Source organism: Leuciscus leuciscus (genome assembly GCF_965113295.1).
Source record: "Leuciscus leuciscus genome assembly, chromosome: 5".
In the NCBI taxonomy this organism is placed as follows: Eukaryota; Metazoa; Chordata; class Actinopteri; order Cypriniformes; family Leuciscidae; genus Leuciscus; species Leuciscus leuciscus.
In genome coordinates, this window is record NC_138729.1 from 16,353,280 (window position 1) to 16,372,155 (window position 18,876).

Genomic DNA, 18,876 nt, shown 5'->3' on the forward strand with positions numbered 1-18,876 from the left:
TGGCTAAATGTTTCTCCTGTTTTCCTCGCCAGTGTTGGTGAGAATGTCAGCGCTGTTTTATCTGGCTTTGAACAAATCATTTGATTTGTGTTTGGGAGAACCGAACTAGACCGATTTTCACTGGATCTCACAGCGCTGTTTAGTGGTTGCATGTTTGAGATGGTCAGAGAGGAAATGCATTCGGTCTAAGCTCACACTGTGGTGTGTTTTTAGCCGAGCTGATAAATGTTTCGTGTGGCGTGCAGTGCAAACGAACAGCTCTGTTTAGTTCCACTTTTGCCACGCTTTGCTGTTTAATGTTTCTCATACCACCTACATAGTATGTATTTCATATATGATATTTCTCATATGTATACACATACGCCTATCATCAGTCAGGCAAATTGGCACTGGCACCAGTACAACACGCAATGCTCAGCATTAATTACTTGCTGCATAAACAGTGTATCGAAAACGTATCAAACTTTTGTCATAATTTTATTGTGGAAAATTATATTGTGATGAATATTTTTATCGTTTAAACGCTCAGCCCTACTTAGAGGTAAAAAAAGTTTGAAATATGGAGCCTGCGATATACTATTAGTGAACATCTCGATGCAGCCCACACTGCTGAAAGTGGTATTTAGAGGAGTATGTAAATATTAACTGTGAGGTTTCCTCTCAATAACAAAATAAACGCACAACGAAAATAACAGCAGTGAGCATCTGATCATAGAAACGTTTTTATGTTTGCACAAGCTTTTATTTATATAGCACTTTTACAGTAGATTGCTTTAAAGCAAGCAAGTTTACAGTATTAAACATGAAAAAATAGTGTCAGTTTCACTTTCAATTACAATTATAACTTTTTATTTATTTTTTATAACAATTTTTGATATAAACGTATTTCCATATCAAAGAAAGCAAGGCCTCAGAGCCACACCAACCACATCACCACAGAGCATTGATAGTTCGAAAGTTGTTTAATAGAACTTTTACATAAAGTTTGCTATGGCAAGCTGTTATGAACTCCTGAAGTTAATTCCTAACTAACTTCATTTTGGCCTTTTGTTCGAAATGACGTCACAAGACTTGGAGTGTAGCACACTCGGGGCCCTATCTTGCACCCAGCGCAAGTGACTTTGTACACCGACGCATGTATCATTCCTATTTTGCACCCGCGCAAAGCGGACTTTTCCCTCCACAGAAGCACGTCGGTTAACTAAGAAATACACTTGCGCTCCCGGGGGCGGTTCAGCGCAAAGAGGAGGCGTGTTCCGGCGCAAACGTTCCTTCTTGCTATTTTGCAGGTTTAGAAAACAATTGCGCCACTAACTAGGAAAAAATTGTTTAAAGTCAGTGGCGCGTTGCGCATGTTATTCATAGGCTATTTTAAGGGCGCATGCTTGGCCATAATCAATGTAGCGTGTGCACAACGCGCACTTTGATTCTCTCATCTACACAGAAGCAGCAGTTTTCATTTTTGCAAATCATACATTATTACGATAGATAGATAGATAGATAGATAAACAATTTATTATAAAAGCATACATCTAGCTTACACATTTACCCAAATTAACCGAAGTTAATTTGGGTGGGTTTCTCCATTTCAATGTAACTTCTCTCTTTTACGGCCGTGACGAGAGCGTTGCTCTCCTTGGCTGTGAACCGCTGCTGGCGCGCGCCTGACAAATCCGCCGTTACAATAGCAATCCGCTATGGAAAAAGCGCATCTGCTCTTAAAGGGAATGTGAGATGACGCTCTGATTGGTTTATTTCACGTTACGCCCAAACCACACCTATGAATAATGAAGCTACTTCAGACCAACCCATTTTAGATTTGCGCCTGGCGCAAGAGTCATTTATCCCGCCGGGAAAATAGCAACAGCGCCGAGACCCGCCCACAAAGTTACTTGCGCTTTGCGCTTTGACACTTGCGTTTCAGATCGTTAAAATAGGGCCCAAATGTATGAGCTACTTTAATGATATTTTTACCTCCCCAACCTATTTAATTAATTATTCATAAACAATTAATGTTTTGGGCCTCTAAGACAGAGAGAGAGAGATGATACAGCAATCTAAGAGCTGTTCAGAGGTTAGTGGAGACAGTTGCTCTTACATAATGCTGCAGTGATTTGATAGTGGTGTACTTCCCCTTGAGTATCTTGCTCTGGTCCTGTCCTGCTTTAAATGGGTTAGCGAGTGCAACAGATCCAGCACCTGTTTGGTTTCTGGAAACGCATGAATCCATGGAAAACTATGTTAAGCTTGACACAAAGATATTTACATAATCTTAACTAGGGTTGGGCATCGTTTTGATTTGAACGATTCTGATTCCGATTCCGATTCTTCATTTCGATTTCGGTTCTTTTCGATTCTCGATTCCGATTCTTTGAGGGGTGGAGTCAAAACCTGTCACAGGCTCATTTCACAGAGGAAAATTTTATTTTGATTTAGTTTTAGTTTTGGGAGCTGCAGCCCACGTGGGAGAAAATTAGGAATGCCTCTGCACCAGACCAAAAAACAGATTTATGCAGAACTTGCACCCTGGTCTGGACTCTCTGGACATAACTAACTCAATGTATAAAAGCTCACTTTAAAACACCATTGATTTGTATCATATTCCGGTCGCGGTTTAAAATGGTTTTAAGTAAAAAAAAAAAAGATGTTGAAATATGTTATATTTAGCATTTTATATGCATTTTATAATAGCTACCTTGCTTAGCACGTATACTATAAACATTCTCTATTCATTTTAAAAAAATACCTCATATCACGTTGGTCCACGTGAGATGATTGACAGCTGTACAGCGAATGAGAGAGCACTGATATCATAAACTGACGCGAATCATTTTACAAACATGTGATGATAAATCATTATTTCTCCAAATATGCGCACCATTGGATTAAGAGCCCTGGCGGATGCTGTTTATTGCATGTATGTGAACACAAATAAACCGGAGAAGACGTGAATGACGCTTTATGAGTGATGATTTCTATTCAAAATAACAAACATTACAGATTAATTATTTTGCACTCGATCCTGGCAACGTTACTAACGTTGGTCGCGCAGGGTTGCCTGAGGAGGACGAGACAGTGGACCAGCGCTCAGAGACAGTGGACATATGTCGAACACGCTACACTCCTTGTAAATTTTGTACACCATGCAGGCGTAACGTTAGGTGTTTAGTCATATTTGTAGTGCATCCGCCCGTGCAAGAAATAAGTTTGTCACATGTGTTGCACTCTGCCGACCCAGGCTTTTTTAAGGTGAAATAAAGCCACACTTTTGAGCGCCGCTTACCGTGCTCCATGCCTGCAACAGAACAAGCGGGCGCGGCAAGCACTTCCGGAAATCCAGTGGCCACTATGGAAACCAAAACTTGCGCGTTTGGAACCGATGATCGGAATCGAAAACAAATTTTCTAAACGATTCCAATGGCATCGTTATTTTTTAAAGGGGTGGTATAATGCCCTTTTCACAAGATGTAAAATAAGTCCCTGATGTCCCCCAGAGTGTGTGTGTGAAGTTTTAGCTCAAAATACCCCACAGATATTTTTATAAAGCATGTTAAAATTGTCACTTTTTGAGGGTGAGCAAAAACACACTGTTTTTGTGTCTGTTCCTTTAAATGCAAATGAGCTGCTGCTCCCGGCACAGGGGGCGGAGCTTCAACAGCTTGTGTCCTGAACATTTCAAAAACTTTTAGCCTTTTATGTTCAAACTGGAGTCAGACAATGATGGAGAGACTGAAGAAGTGGTGACAACATGTAGACAACATTTCTGAAAGGTTAGTTGATGAATTTATGTATGTATAGTTATCTTCTAGTCATTGATTAGCATATTCTGTCATGATAATCTATAAATCGTGTTCCGGAGGCGGGGCTTATGTAAATTCTAGGGTTGGTGATGTCACTAACCCGGGAGGAATGTGGTGTAGTCTCTACCAGCCGTTTGTTGTAGTCCTTAAAAAGCAATTTCTTTAAAAGCAAATATCTCCCTTTGCTTTGAACTTTGAGCGTTGTAAGTTTGCAGATGTTGTTTATGATCAAACAGCAACATTACACACTAACTAAAGCTAGAAAAGTCAAATCATAATCAACCACCCCTTTAAACGGTTCCCAGTTGGAACCGGTTCTCGATGCCCAACCCTAATCTTAACATCCTTCTCATTCATTCATGATGTTTCTTTTTCTAATGCAAAATCAAGATTCTGCACAATATTAAAGAAAAATGCAATATGCGATTAACTAGTTAAATAATGGGATATGAGATATTGAATATGATAATGGTTAAATCCATTTGAATTATATTTAAAAATGGAAAATGATACAACAACAGACATTTTTAATGTTCTTTCTGGAAAAAAAAGCATATTGAAGAATTTTGCCAAATGTGTTTGAAACAAAAAGGATGTTGAATTGCACTAATTGAAAAAAATATGCATTGCATTAACTGTGCTGGCATTTTAATGCAAATAAACTGTCAAATCATGTGTAAATATTGCTATTTTTTCTCTACCGCATGAGCTCATATTTATTTTAATATATATTAACAATCTAAAAGCTGTGCATCCTACCTGACAGCTACATGAACACTTTACAGTTGGTGTATAGTTATGACTATAAGTCATTCTCTTCAAATGCTATAGAGCTTGGAACAAAGTATGGTATTTTTTGTGTATACAGGAAATAAAATACTTATTTCTTATATTTACACATGATTTGACAGTTTATTTTATTAAATATCAAGATTCTAAAAGGTGCACTGTGCATTATGCCTGATACCTACCTGAACACTACAGTTGGTTTTATGATTGTATGTCATTCTCTTCAAATGCTATTGAAGTAGAAACGTGTATACCAATGTAACTTTAGAGACGGTTCGCAAATTTGCGAATATCGAAAGTCCAATGTCAAGCCAACTTTATGCCAGTATGTCACTGGTAAACACTTAGCATACAACTTTGCCCGCTATTTTCATGTTCTGAGTCCATCTGCTTGGCTGTAGCCAATTTAATATAGCCTACATCCACTATAGGATGCGAGTTTGGTATTTCATATCACTGTATTAATCCTTTTAGATACTTTAAACATTTTATATGTCCCCACTGCATGGGGGAATCCTGGAGTGTGATGCATTGAGGGAACCCCCACTACTGCAGCACAGTGATAATGGTTGATTATCACAGTGATAGTGATATAAAGTTAAGGAAACTAAACAACCAAGAGAAATATATGTCTACCTCGGATGTAATGTTTGATCTGTACATCAGCATAGGGAATTATAATCTAGTTCACGGTAGAGAAAGCTGCACATATACTCAGGAAAAATGACCATGAAGACATTTAATTAAACGCAAAAACAACTTTTGTGTCTTTATCAGCCTTTCCGCATATATACTGGCCCTAATAATCATCACAAATATTTACCGCTTGCTCCATTTCTGTAAATCAGTTTTTGTGAATGAATGAGCCTCTCTACCCGTTGCTCTGGTCTTTGTCAACACGCACATACACCTACCAGCAGATGGAGATCATACATGGGCACTCTACTGGTATTGCTGCAGTTCCTGGATTTTTGTAGAATTTGAACCACTGAATTTGTGGAAGCAAGTTTGTAAAGTTAAATAAAATGGACCGAAAATTCCCTGTTGAATATAATAGGTTGTATTTTTAAACAGACCAAATATTTTGGAAGTGAAATCTGAAAGGTGAATATGGATTATTGAATTGTTAATAATGAAATTGTGTGTGAAATATTTTTTATTGAAATATTCACAGCTTAAATATACGACTAGGTTGGGACAGGGTTAATGCAATGCATATTTTTTTCAATTAGTGCAATTCAACAAGCTTTTTTGTTTCAAACACATTTAGCATTAATATTCATCCATAAAAGCATGCAGCCCTATCCACAATATTTATCATCATATCATCCAGTCCAATTACCGACCATTAAACATGAACTTGTTTCATGAACACATACAAAATAAACATATACAAGAACGAACGCATACAATATAAAAACACATACAAAATAAACATATACAAGAACGAACACATACAAATAAAAACACATTATTTTCAATATTCACTCTCTCAATACTGTCCTATACAAAGCATACTAAGAACAGCAAATCCCTGCCCAGTTTATGCAATTTTAAATGAACATCAATGAAAATTATTCATGTAGTCCCAATGGAAATGTATTAAATAAAATTGTAAAAATATAAATGGAAGGTAAAATAATTTTTGACTGAAAAGACTCAAAGTGGCTGTTATTTGTGCAGTTCTGAGATTGATTTATTTTAATATGAAATGCATAATTAGATCTCTGAGGTCACTCAGCCCTGGCTCATACACTCTGCCTTTTGGTTCTTTGTCCACCAAGGAGCTTGTGTGTGCATGTGTAGTGTGTGTGTTATCATGGCTGAAGACATGCCCTGCCCTGCCCTTCCCAGCTGGTAACTGAGGGCGCATCTTAACTCTGCTCTCAGATTGTTAACCAATCAGAGCACAGCATTACAGACCACACACCAAACGGCTCAGCCAATTGGACCTCCGGTCTGTCTTTACTCCACCGGGGCATGATGAATGATTCAGGCCAGTCAAGAGGAAGAGAGGAGGATGGAGGGGTGGGGAGGATCTGAGAGCAGCAATGTGGAGTGCTCTCAACGCAGGGGTTATCCTCTCTCTTCTCTTACCTCCTGATCATTCAAGCTTTATATAAGTAATATGTCAGCTCTCTGTTGAGCATACCTAAAAATAATACCTCAAACAAACAGACAAACATAAAAAATATCAAGTACATGGTCTCTTTTGATAGAAAACCTTTCAAATTTTGAAGAAAACAGATTTTGATCATGTTGTTCTTATGTTTCGACACTGCTGAGAAAACCCCAGAAAAAGTGATATAATTTATTGATGCATTTTGTTATTATTCATGCTTGACATGATGACTGTTAGAAAGTAATGTTGTCACAATACTGGAATTTTTAAATTCGATATGATACCTTGAAAAATATTGATATTAGATACCACAAGGAAAACTGCCATGTAGATATTTTTATTATTATTGTATTATTATTTATATCTTTTTGAGCATTTTGGTGCAATATCTTACACACAGCACAGAAAGGGTTTATTTGAAACTTTGAACTAAAGTAAACCGTCAGTAATAAAATAAGAACAAATGAACAAATTGCATATGATAGCACAAATAAATACAATAGAATAAAGAGACATAGGAAATACATTTTAATTTTTTTGTCTTTTGTTCTTTGATTAACATAAAAGGCAGCAGCAAGTATATTAGTGCTATTTACAGAGCATTTCTGTAGGTCTATTTGGTTTTGTTGTGAGTATTTGCAGCTCACGTGCTTTTAAACTGATGAAGCTGTTTTCTTAATTTGTTTTTTCTATTTTCATTTGTTTTCTTCAGTTGCAACGTGTTGAGCTCTCTCGGCCACCATGTAAAAGGAGTATAGGAATAGTTTCAGATATTTCACTATCAATATGTATCTAAATATTTATATTTTTGACAACACTATTAAAAAGTGTTTATGACAGGTCATAAAATCAAGTTTGGGCTTGTTCAGAATCATGTCAACTGGATCAGGGCCAAATTTAGTGTTGATATCTCAAAGCAATCAAAAGTTATGGCATTTGGAACCATGGTAGCCTTTTTATCCAAATTCCAAAAACTTCTCCAAACAAGTGTTTTACATGTAAATGCCACAAAGCATAAAAATATTTATAATTACCTAGAATAAGTAACCAGTATTTAGCTAAGTCTCCGTCAAACATAAAATATCCAGGCTCTGAATATTAAAAAAAGTCACTTAAAGGTACAATATGTAAGAATTTTGCATTAAAATATCCCAAAATCTCAAGGCCAGTGTTATATATTTTGTTAAGTTGATTACTTACAATATCCCAAATGTTTCCAACTATTTTTAAATCGTGAGAAAATTGCGATTTTAACCAAGGAAACGGGGCGTTAGAGCAGGGGGGAGCTGGGAGTTGCCAGTCAATTGCGTCATATCCGCGTCACCCTCGGTTTCCGCTCGTACTGCGTGGAGTCCTGGACAAATGCGGAAGTTGTAGTTGTAGCGTCTATCAAGCTACAAACTTTAGCTTGTTTCTTGCAGTCGTTATGGGACACAATTATTCTTTACCGATTGCAGCTGGTTCTGTCGACAAAGCATGCTTAATTTTATATTTTCCAAATGTAGCATTCGGTAATAGTTATGTTTATGTAAGGAAAGTATTATTGCTTTAGATTTGTGTTTAGTTTATTGACATTGTTTATCACGTCTGGTGTTTATGGCCATGTAAATAAACATAGCATGTGTTATACATAAAGATTAATCAGTATTTTGGCAAATGATGTGGGCATGTTCGAATGTACTTTTACAACAATTGTTTAGAACATGTAAAACTGCGCAGCGTTATCACAACAATGAATTCAACAAATACAGTAACATCTATGAAGTATTAAACCTTACTTTTCTTGCGGTTAATTCATTTTAATGAAATAAAAGTGTGATGAGGTTTAAGAGTCAGGAAGGAAGAAGACGCGTCGTCGTGACTGGGACTCGTACTTTATTAAAATAAAGCAAAACAAACAAAAGCCGTGCACAACGCGCATTCACTGTGGCAACCGCGACGGCACAAAACAGTTAAAAAATGAGAGCTTGGATCCACCGGTTTTCTTCCTCTGCGTCCAATTTTCTCTCCAGTTCCAGCGCGGCTTATAAGCGGTCTCTCCACGCCGATCACTGCAATAAGACACAGGTGCATTTGCACTTGACCTACTTGCTCGTCTCTTTTCTCTCCCATCACAGACCGCGCTGAACCACGCCCCCCTCGCCACAAAAAGCATGTCATTAAACGCAACATTTATAAAAATAGAACTTAGCCTCATCCATGAACATGATTTTTCGATTCCCGTCTGACTGATTTACATCCACGGTGGAGTTTAAAACGACAGTTCCCATCATTCCACGCTCCTTCACATCGTCATCAAGCTACGCCGTTGTTGTTGTTTGGAATGTAGCGCCCTCTAGCGGCAAAAATTCTTGCATATTGTACCTTTAAAATAAATGTTTATTAATGACAAATACGCCAAGGAAGAGACGGCAAGCCACATACATCGGCGCCATCTTCAGATGATGAAGTCATCTTCCGTGATATGTCATGTCACTCCGGGAGGATTTTCTCAAGATCTACGCATCATGTTGTGTTGTGTGTGGGCTCGTTTGAATGAGACAACCTGCTCTAAATAAACCTGTGCGATTTACAATGGTTTACTAATGTTTCATAAAAGTTACAAAGTAGAATGTGGCGCAAAAGCCTGATCTGCATACTGCTTACATACGCATCTGCAGCGACTTTATATGCTTTTACATCATTAAATTGCGATCGGTTCGTGAGATGGGCCAAATTTAGTGACAACCAATCAAGTCATAGAATCTGATTATCGGCCGATACCGATCTGCGGCTGATCGATCGGAGCATCCCTATCCCATACTTGTCATGAGAAGCGTTTATCTCCAAAACAGATGCTTTAAGGCCATTCATGTGGGTTTCTCATGAAAATTTTTTATGGTTTAAGTTAGAAATTGAAGAAATTAGGACCATCTCATTCTTTTTCATCGTCACCTCATTCTTCTTTCTTCTTCTTCACCTTCTCATTCTTCTTCTAATTCTTCTTCACATTTGCATTCTTCTTCTACTTCTTCCTCTTATTCACCCTCACCTTTTCGTTCTTTGTCGTCTTCTTCACCATCTTCTTCTTCTTCTTCTTTATTGGTTAAGCAGCTCTGATGTGTTATTTTATTTATGCAGCAACAGAGCCTAAAACTCATACTTAAACATTTATTCTGCTGCCTTGCAAGATCTGATATTTCCTTCTGGAAATGCAAATCTAGTTTTTCTCCCACCTCCTTTTAATATTTTGAAATTTTGATCTTTCTCGCTTTCTCTGTCATGAACACATACACAAGCAAACACTGTCTTTTCATTGCTGATACAGTTTAGTCATGTTTTAATCATGAGATGTACATTTTAATACATTTAAATTTAGCACTTCTGTTGACTTTATAGAGCTTTTGTGTGCAGATAGTACATCCACATTTCTGTCAGGTTATGCCTTGTTTTTTGAGAGTGGAATGATTGAGCGTTGAATATTTTCGTTTACGCAACTTGTGCTTTTAAGGAGCTCCAGGAAGCACAAATAACAGGGAGTTTGGACGTTTCTGCAGTTTGATTGACTCTGTTCAAGAAGGTCTGTGTGCGGGTCTACATCCATCCACTGCACCCTCATCACTCAGACTGACAGAGATTGATTGACATGTCTGTGTTTTGTACCCAGCTGATATGAAACAAGATTTTATAGCTAAGCAAAATTTATTCTTTTCAGAAAAAAAAATGTGTATGCAGGCGACGTACAGACATTGATTTAATGTGTTCTTCACCATATATAGCAAATGAGAGACGATTCAAACACAATCACTTTGCTTGCACATGAAAAATTCCCACACTCTGTGTGTGTGTGTACAGCTACTGTCAGAAAGACACTCACAGCCTTCACAACACACTAAAACATCCCTGAATTTCCCCTTGGTGAACTGTGTGAAGATGTATTCACTCTTATTAGAATTGCAAACTATCCATTACACTGGGTTCACCGGATGATATTTTGAGGTTTTGGATGAAATTCATGACCGTATTAAATGCCGCTTGTGGAAGAGCTGTCAGCCAGTGACTCCTTAACGTTTATTTTTTGGGAAAAATGCAGGCGGCCTATTACTATAAATCATTAAAGATTAATCGCAATATTAAATAAATAAAAAATCCCATTATAATCGCATCATGAGGATGCATGTAAACGCAATCCTATGAAACATCGTTTATTATGTTTCACATTATAAACATCTACGTTTGAGCAGATATCCACGAACACAGTATTTCACAGTAAACACTCAAACACTGGTCTAAACATTCTAATATTAATCATCTTACAGTGTAAACACTCATACTACTTTTATATCGTACTGTTTATTACAGAGCATAAAAACATCCTCGTGTCGTACATGTATATTTATTTAGCATTGAAATGTTGCCTACCTGTCTATATTTCATATTTCAACATGTTTCCGTCGATTTCACACATTTTAGTCTGGCAATTCAACTAGTACAATGTGAAGTTTATGCAACAATAACACGTTAACTAATGTAAGTAAATTCCTTGTGAATGTAAGTGAATGTAAATGTAAGCTTATTCCTCACAGCGCGCCTTCCAAACTCGATGAAAGGAATGATGAAGCTGATGCTTTGTTTGCTGAGGTAATGGGGAAGTTTACAGGTTTGCTTGCCTCACACATGGACAATTTGCGTGTCAAAGACTGTGCAGCGTGTGGGTGTGGTCACATTAGAAATAATGAGCAAAACTTGAGAAACTGAACCTTGCGTTGGTTTCATACGGATTACATAAACAGAATATTTATTTTTGATATGAATTACTTCATTTAAAAGTAGACACTTCAAGTTTTCTAAGGACTGTGTGGCAAGTATTCGCTGAGTTACAGTTCATTTTCAGACGCATTTCAGAATGGACTTCACTGAGACAGAGACAGCAGAACGTGCATCATGTTTGTTTTCTTTATTTTATGAAAAGCACAACATTTAGTTTTTATTGTGAGTGTACACAAAAGTAGACACTTAACAGTTTCGAATGACAAAAATTTACTAAATTATTTGAGTCTATTTCGCACAAAGAAAAAAAACGAGGCCCGTGGGGGTTAATCATTTTCAATCATTTTCATTGACTTGAACTGTATCCTTCTAAATTGAACTGTATCCTTCTGTATCCTTTTAAATATTCTTCGGTTCCAATTGCAATTCCACTTTGCAAAATAAGTGGCAATCAATATGCTTGTTTTTTGTGTGTGTGTTTTCTTGACCTAACACTGCTTGAAATGTCTTTTTAAACCTCACTCTCAGAAAAAAAGGTACAAAAGCTGTCACTGTGGCGGTACCTTTTCAAAAGGTACACTTTTGTACCTATAGAGTACATATTAGTCCCAAGAATTTCACTTGGGCAAATTGAAAAATGTAGATGTTATCGGTCACTTGAAATTTTTGATTTGGGAGGGTTAGAATTTTTTTACAGTGTAGCATGCACGCGTTTCCCGCGCCTGATTCTTACTGTAAGAAACTGTTCCAGCGGGTGGAGTTTACTGGTAGGCTATACTGAATATTACCTGTCTATACTCCATGACTGATGACACCCAACCCCGAGCGTGAGCCTCTGCGTCATCGTTTCTAAAGTCCTCCGTTTTGACCCGTCTTCACTAAAACGCCCTCCGGAGATTCAAAACGCAAAACGGGGTCGGTAGCGTTTCTAAACTTCTCCGTTTTAGGTCTTCGTTTTTGCCGTTTTAGTCTGGACGGGAGGTGCAAACGTAGCAAAAGGTCTCCGTTTCTGAAACACAGTAGTGTGGATGGGGCCTTAGGCCCTGTTTACACGAGAACGCTCACGGGTGAAAACGTAAAAATATTTTATCAGATGTGCCTTTCGTTTAGACGGCGACGGCGTTTTTGGGGCTTAAAACGCAAAAAAGTTAAACCACCTTCCAGAATGGAAATCTTAAAAACGCTCCACCGTCGCGTTTCCGTCTAAACGGTAAAAACGCAAAAGTCTGCTAGACAGTGAAGGCACCGATCAGTGCTTCACATTGCCACCTAGCCGCCTGGAGTGCATACTACATTGAATTTCACACACTTTTGCGACACCGTATGCACGCAGATTTCCCCCCCCCCCCCATAACACTCGTCTAAACGCAGAATAGAAAGTGATCACTTTTGCGTTTTCTCTTCAGATCGTTTCCGTGTAAACGTAGACCGGCGGCAGAAAACACCCTCTCCGATGGGACAGAAGTCCCGGGAATACACAGGTAACGTCTCGCTAGAGACGTGTGTGGTTGCGCGTGTCGACGCGCTCCGTGAGTTAATAAATATAAGCTATATAGCCTAGTATTTTATTTTTAAACCATGCAGCAAAAAAAATAAAATAAAAAAGCTTGAAAAGAAAAACGTTTTAAACCGTTTAACTGATAGTATTAATCGGTCAATTTTTACTTTCGGTTAACGGTTAAACGGTCAATATGAGCATCCCTATTTGGAAGGTAAAGTTATTTTTAGTCCAGTGATCCTGTATTGCTCTTCTCTCCTCGTCATCTCACTAACACGCAAGTGGGTGGGGCCAAAGACTAACAAGTAAGATTTCCGTTCTGGAACTTACAGGATATCACATAAAAACAATGGTTTAGATTATTCATAAACAGATTTTTTTTTCTTCTTTTTATCTCAGCAGAGAACAAAAATATTGTTACAGTAAACAATATTGATGCATTTCATTCAACTTTTGCTAAAGAAAAAAAACTAAAACAATCAAAAAACCCGAACAAGTGTGTAGCAAGGTTAGATGTTAGGGGAAGAAGGAGGCGGGTACCGGTTCGGCGAACATTCAACAAACTTTAATGATAAAAATAAAACAAATACAAAACGAAAGTAAAGTAAAAGACAGCAGCCCCTCACGGACTACTGCTGTCACATCATATAAAACAAACATCAAATAAAATCCAGGCCTGGCCTCTCTCACTGCTCACTGTCGTCGCTCCTCCTTTTATGCTTCCGCTCCTCCGTGAGAGATATGAGACCTGTGCGTCGCGCAGGTGTCGCTCATTAGCATTCACTGGCCTTGCGCCGTTCTCCCGCGGCCCTCAGCCTCGTCCTGCTCGCCACAAAGTGGTATTGCTGTAAGTGATAGTTTGTTTATGAGACAAACAGTAGTATTATTTAACTTATTTTCTACCTTTATGTGCATTCAAGAATAATGTTTAACATATTTTATGTTAGTGATGTACCAAAATAAATGAAAATATAAGAAATACCAAAACTAAAGTTTATTTAATAAATCAATCAATTAATTATTTAAATTTAGTTTTATATCAAATTGAACTGTATAAAAAAAACTTAAATTGCACAAAAGGCAATTTTTTATAAAATTTGAGTGTTTATAACATTTCAAAAGTCTTGAAATTTTTTCAAATTGAGAATTCAATGTTAATCCAATCCTTGCATCCACACAACTGACATGTTTACTTGTAGCTTATCCATGTTGTGTGCACAAAATAGACACTGACACAGTCAAAACGTGCCATTAGAGAAGCACTTATTAAATGTCACTGTTTCAGTCAAAACTGAAAATTTTAAGTACATGAATTATACAATTTTAAGTAAATTCTATACAACAACCTTAGACTTTAATATATAAGCAAAAATAATACTAAGAGAAAATGTTCACCTTCAGTGCGTTTGTGTAACACTTACATTCATCCTCGGCTCTCTCCACTCCTTTACTCTCATGGGGTTCAGGTGTTTAACGATGCCGTCTGGAGTGCAGTAGAGACACAAGCAGCCAGATGACCTTTCAGATCTTCTCAAATCTTTCTGCATGAGGATCAGCCTCCTCTGCTTGTTTTGTGCAAGCTTGCCAGACCCTGACAGGGTTGCCAAATGCATTAATATTACGAAACGTTTTTTTTTTTCTTTTTTTATATAAATGGCTTTATTATTCTGGTAGTACAGATCAGAAGATCACATGCACAGCATCTTCTTTTGTGTTTGGTTTCAAGTGTGTCACACACGAAGCCTAAACATTTTGATTGCCCCCTGGTGGCTAGCTGCAGTATAGGTCATAACCCCCCACTCTTTCCATATAATCGAATGGGAAGCTCGCCAAACAAAAATTAAAAATAAATTACACTGCCATGATTGACTGCTGTGCTTGCGATTTGAGTTTGCGAGAGCAGGAGAATGGGCAGGACCTTGATGTCGCGGCTCCACCTCAGGATCACTAATGATGTAATCGGCAACGAATCTGTTTTGGCTTCATTTTTTCCTTTTTTTTTTTTTCACGTTGTCCATCTTTTTTACAGTCTATGGCTTGTTTAGTTTAGCCCAACTTTGTGTGCTTGTTACTTCAGGACCACATAAGGGGTAATTAAATTATATTAGAGGTTAATTATAGCAATTAATTGAAGGAATAAGCTAAACTAAAGATTTATTAAGTGGTGATTGCCTGCACAAAACTTAATGCCATGATTTTAGGGTGTTGGCCAAGGCATTGCTATGTCAGAGCTTAGTTTCAGTAGTCATGTCAAAGCAATAACTAAATCAGCATACTATCATCTGAAAAATATTGCAAGAATTAGATGCTTTGTTTCCAGACAAGACTTAGAGAAACTTGTGCATGCTTTCATCACCAGCAGGGTGGATTATTGTAATGGACTCCTCACTGGCCTTCCCAAAAAGACCATAAGACAGTTGCAGCTCATACAGAACGCTGCCGCTAGGATTCTGAGCAGAACCAGAAAATATGAACATATCACACCAGTCCTCAGGTCTTTACACTGGCTCCCAGTTAAACTTAGGATTGATTTTAAAGTATTATTACTGGTATATAAATCATTCAATGGCCTAGGACCTCAATACATTGCAGATATGCTCACTGAATATAAACCCAACAGATCACTCAGATCATTAGGATCATATCAGCTAGAAATACCAAGGGTTCACTCTAAACATGGTGAGTCTGCTTTTAGCTATTATGCCAGCCACAGCTGGAACCAGCTTCCAGAAGAGATCAGATGTGCTCCTACTGTAGTCACATTCAAATCCAGACTCAAAACACATCTGTTTAACTATGCATTTACTGAATGAGCACTGTGCCAATGTTCGTCCGACTGTTTGTACTGTATTTTATTTTTTATTTTTCTAAACTGTTTTAATTATTCTTATTTCTTTTTATTATTTTAATTTCTTCTATGTAAAGCACTTTGAATTGCCATTGTGTATGAAATGTGCTATATAAATAAACTTGCCTTGCCTTGCCTTGCCTATGTGGTTGCTAAGGGGTTCTGAGTGGATGACAACTCTTAGCCAATCTGAGCTGGAAGTTTTACAGCTATTATGTAACTCTGAATGCTATTCATAAACTTCATGAATACCTTTTTTTCTGTAAAACGATGGCGTGTGGTGTGAAACATTACTCATTTGTACAATCACAAGTCACTCTCACAATTTCAAACAGAACCTTGTTAATATCAGCCAGTTAGATAATGTTACCTTGAGGACATGTTTACATCAGCACTATTCAAAACAGACAACCACATGATTTAGGCATAGAAACATATTTACATTATCAAGAATATAAGATTGTTAGAACTTACACTACCTTTCAAAGGTGTGGGGTCGTTAAGAGTTTTTTTTTAAAATGTTTTTTGAAAGAGGTTTCTTATGCTCACCAAGCAATAAAGTAAAAACAATAATATTGTGAAATATCATTGCAATTTAAAATGATAATTTTCAGCAGCCATTACCACAGTCTTCAGTGTCACATGATCCTTAAGAAATAATTCTAATAGGCTGATTTTCTGGTCACGAAACATTTCTTATTAATATCAATGTTCAAAACAGTTGTGCTGCTTAATAGTTTTGTGGAATCTAATAATTTTTAGGTTTATTTGATGAATAGAAAGTTTAAAAGAACAGCATTTATATAAAAAAAAAATACATTATAATTGTCTTCACTGTAACTTTTGATCAATTTAATTTAATCAATTTAATTTAATCAATTTAATGCATTCTTGATGAATATATTGAATTTCTTGAAAAAGATATTGAATATATATAAAAAAAAAAATAAAAAAAACGTATTGACCCCAAACTTTTGAATGGTATAAGATCAGTTCTGTCAACTGGCCTGATAACTATTATTGTTCCATGATTCAATGGAAAGACAAAACGACTAAGATTGAAGGTAGAAATAAAGAGAAAGTGAATGAAATGATGATGTGAGAAAGAGGTTGCTGCTGATTACTCTGTGGAAAATAGATGTCTGTTCTACTAAACAGCTTCTGGCTGCTCATAAGATGCTTCCATGGAGAAGAATTCCAATTTAACGCTGAGATGGTGACACTGATTGGAATTTTCCCTGCCACTAGTGTTGTATCGGGGAGTGTGTGTGTTTTGGCCATTGGCACTGAGTGCTCTCAATACAGTGTTTGTATTGATTACTAAAGTTGTAAATGCATTGATATTTGTGCTCTGCATGGTGTGTGTGTGTGTGTGTGTGTGTATGTGTGTTATGGTTTCATCTTTACAGAAGAGAACAGATGGCAAAACTGTCAGTCGTAAGCCCAGCACTCCGCTTTTTTCTCTCAACCCCTGCTCTCATTTTGTTCCTCTTTTCATAGGCAAGCATCACTATTATGTTTTTTTTATACTGAGGTTTATGGATTTGAACAAACTTTCTTGCAATGTTTCGCTACGGACAGAGAGTTTTACTTAGTTTTCACATACCACACATACACTTAAATCACCATGCAGAGTTTTGTTTTGCTTTTAAGTGATTGGATTTGAGATTTTTGCCTGGTGGAAAATGTAGAGATCTTGTTTTTATCTTCACTCTATTATCTTTATACTGTGGTCCCTTCTCTTTTTTACATCATCCCTCTCTTTTTCTCATTATCTCCTCATTCTTTTCCTAATGATGTCCCCAATGAGACACTGTTATCCCCCTTGTGCCCTCAGTAACCCCTACCAGATGAGACTCTCTGACATACATGCACACACTGATATTAGTCTTGCCTCTTTTTCCACTGGGCTCAAAACAAGAAATTCAGAAAGACAGAGCGAGTGAGAGAGGGTTGCCAAAGATTACATAACGTAATTCTACTGAACAGTTGCACAGAAGTGTTGAGGAAGGATCCTATGATTTTTCTGCTCTCTTTTTTCCCTTCTGACTATATTTTTATCGTGTGTTTTTTGCATACAAAATAACAGGGATAGAAGTATCAGCTGTCAGAAAAATAAAAATAAAAATCACATGCTATCCGTTTTAAGTAGTATTTGATATTAGAATTGTTTTGTCCCAAATTATGTATAGTATGTTGAAAAGAGTTAACCCAAAGGTACCCAAGATGATCTATAATTTTCCGTGGATATCAGAAGTGCAGATCCAGATCCAACAAAAATGAATAAGTGTTAAAAAAACTACGAACATAGTTTACAAACGTCTTTCTACAATGCAGTTGGAAGAATTGTAGCGTAAATTAAATTAACTGAAATGTGGAGTGTGAATATGAGGATGTTAACTCTGACAAGATGATTTCCAGGCCAGTTTTCGGTGACAAGATGCACATAACTATATGCGACCGCGTGTTCTGTTCAAAACGCAAATATAGTATGGCATGTCCCAAAACTTGAAGCTCATACTTGTAGTGTAAGTAGGTAAATTGTGACAAAACAAAATGCAAAACAAAACCTAAATAAAATGCTAAATAAAAATACAAAATTAAAACATATTATAATATTTAAAATACACTTAAATAAATTAAACATTAAGTTAGACTCAAGAGGGCTTGTTCAGAAGGGAACTCTACATAAGGATATCATGAATTAGTTACAATCTGGCAAAAGTATGATCTCAGATCCCATCTGAATTGTGCTGTGGGCTTTACAGCAGTGGGACTAATCATAACTCTGCACTCAGCAAATTAGATTACAGTATTTCTTCAAACACAGCAGAGCCCTGCTGCTGAGATCCATCTATCTTGAGCTCTGTTTAACACATAAGCATAATACAAACAGCAGCAGCCCAACACTGTGTGTGAGGTCGTATAATACGTTACATTTAATTTTGTTCTCTAAAACAAATTTCCTACAAAATTACTTTTAAGTTTGCCACTTTAACATGGGCGCTGTGCATGTGTGTGTTTGTTCCTCATCAATCATAATGTCCGGGCGAAGTCGACTAGGTGGGAT

General features: G+C 37.1%; 1 protein-coding gene and 1 long non-coding RNA gene across 3 annotated transcripts in view; one reads left to right on the forward strand and one right to left on the reverse strand.

Annotated features, from left to right (window-relative positions):
* Nucleotides 1-18,876, forward strand: part of abr (ABR activator of RhoGEF and GTPase) — a 330,545-nt gene that overhangs the window by 62,456 nt on the left and 249,213 nt on the right. The gene's annotated exons all lie outside the window — the stretch shown is intronic.
* LOC309499992 lies at nucleotides 12,146-17,862 on the reverse strand. Its single transcript, XR_014206420.1, has 3 exons — nucleotides 15,948-17,862; nucleotides 12,890-15,178; nucleotides 12,146-12,503 (listed from the first exon to the last, which is right to left on the reverse strand). It is a non-coding gene; the product is annotated as an uncharacterized lncRNA (long non-coding RNA).